Genomic DNA, 2,472 nt, shown 5'->3' on the forward strand with positions numbered 1-2,472 from the left:
GTAGGACTCTTGACTTTAGCGAGATCACGACACACACAATCCGGGGGGTAAGTCACTTATAATACGTCTCATGAACCAAAACTATGCAAACATGCATATTTTCGACGAGTGCCACTGGCCATAGCTTCTGTTTGGCCAGACAAAACAAAATGACATGTTGATAGCAGCTCTGGTGAACCCTTTAAAACAGGAGTTGGTGGACGCCGTACATTCAGGAGTGTAGGGAGTCGACCCGACAAATCAGTCTAAACTATTTAAATCTCTTTATTAACCTTGAATGCCAATCAATTCAAAAATCTTAACGTTCTTAATAAAAGAATGTAAATGTTGCAGCAAAACCCTTTTTAAATAATCTGTTGTTCAACATCAGTTAAAAACACAAGGGGGCGAACACAGATCAGAGGTAGAGTTTCTATGCTTTTCACAGTTTTACACATCGAAGTCTAAAGCAAATCTATTCACAAATCTTCAACAGGTGACTATGTGCCATTTCTCACACCGAGCGGCAGGAATAAGTGAGCTGAACGGCGGGACATGGGTTCTGACCCATCAACTCACACAAACACCAAACCTTTTCTACTCTGCATGTCTCTGATCGCCTCGATGCTCTGGTTCAGCAGCAGAAGTTAGGAGGACTTTGAGGTTTCCACAGCCGCCACTCAAACACCGAAAGACCGGTGGAACTAAAGGTTCTTAAATCAATGCACGTCAGGTTTAAAACTCCATCTATAAGATGGAGACACTGAGCAGTGATCAGCTAGTACCATCCCCCAGTGCCGTGGCAGATACAAGCTATTGTAAGAGCCAGGCGGGTGCAGAGGGCACCACCATGTCTGCCCCTTAAGTGGCCAGACGTTCCTCATGGAGCCAACGTCTCTACTCAACTCCTAAGTAAAAATCACAGAACCTTTGACCTCATTTAAAATCTTAACGCAACACAGGGGCTGCAATGTGCTCCCCTGGACGACAACAGAAATACACAAAACAAGACTCACACCGGCGGGTGCGTTGGCCACTGGCAGCAAGGTTCAACGAAAACAACCCTGAGCTTCAAGTGGACGGCTGTAGGGACGGCCTTCAGGCCCGAGGTCCACGCTACACGATGGAGAGACAGACGGAACTCAAAAGACTAAACTGGTCTAGGTTAGTGCCTCGTTAGCCACCGGGGCCCGGCGGTCTCTGTGGTGCCCCCACCGTGCATAGAGTCGTCTATGCACCCGTAGAACCCAAGATGTGATGCCGGCTGATGCAGCCTGCGTCCTGAGAGCCTCCATAGGGCCCCACAGCGGCAGTCAAGAGGGGGTCGAACCTTCACGTCCGATCTGGTCCTGAGCCACGTCATGCAAGGATGGAGATAACGGGGAATGGATTACCAGAGATCACCGTCTCTTAACCAACCCTACACATGAGACAACTCGTCACACCAGCTGCTTTGAAGGCATCTCGGACATGAACCCATGTCCTTCCACGTCCCTAACTAAAGCGCCCGTTCTTCTCTGCTATTTCTATTTCTACAGCAAAGCAGTAAAACAATATGCATACTTAATGAAAACCGCGCTGCGCGTTAATTAACTCTTAATAATCTTCAGTATTATAAATTCAAGGCGAGTTCGGCCACATCCACACGGGGATGTAAGGGAGACTGCTTCAGAGCCGTTCTCCGGGGCTCTGGGTCCCCGTCCAGGGGCCACCAACTCCAGTCGGGTTCGGCACTCATCGTGCGTCCAGGACAACTCAGGGGGCGCGTGACCAAGGAAAGGATATTAACCTTAAACAGAAGAGTGGTCCCACCTCCAACAAAACGTCTGCAGGAAGGCTGCAGTAAGGTCACGGATAAGGTGAACCACAAGGTCATATGACCTCTTATCAAAGTCACCCTAAAGGTGAACCTCAAGGTCATATGAACACTTATCAAGGTCACCCTAAAGGTGAACCACAAGGTCATATGACCTCTTATCAAGGTCACCCTAAAGGTGAACCACAAGTTCATATGATCTATTATAAAGGTCACCCTAAAGGTGAACCACAAGGTCATCTGACATCTAATAAAGGTCACGCTACAGGTGAACAACAAGGTCGTCTGACCTCCTATAAAAGGTCACGCTGAAGGTCATCTGACCTCTTATCAAGGTCACGCTAAAGGTGAATCACAAGTTAAATCTGATCTCCTATAAAAAGGTCACTCTAAAGGTCGTCTGATCTCCTATAAAGGTCACAGGGAGGTCAAGAAAGGAAAAGTTGCTGAGTGATGAAAGTCTGGAATGTGCTACAAGCTGCTTTAGGAATGTAAGGGGGGGGGGGGGGGGGGGCAAAATACCCTGTACGAGTGTGTTAGTTGGGGGGGGGAACGTTATGTGTAAACACTGGTCTTATCTCAAGAGATAAATTAACCTAAAGGATGGGAACCAACAGTGTGGGTGTGTGGGGGGGGGGGGAGTTAGGGAGGGGGTGCTGGGGGCGTGGCTTCGCGGG

Source organism: Gadus chalcogrammus, chromosome 3 (genome assembly GCF_026213295.1).
Source record: "Gadus chalcogrammus isolate NIFS_2021 chromosome 3, NIFS_Gcha_1.0, whole genome shotgun sequence".
In the NCBI taxonomy this organism is placed as follows: domain Eukaryota; kingdom Metazoa; phylum Chordata; class Actinopteri; order Gadiformes; family Gadidae; genus Gadus; species Gadus chalcogrammus.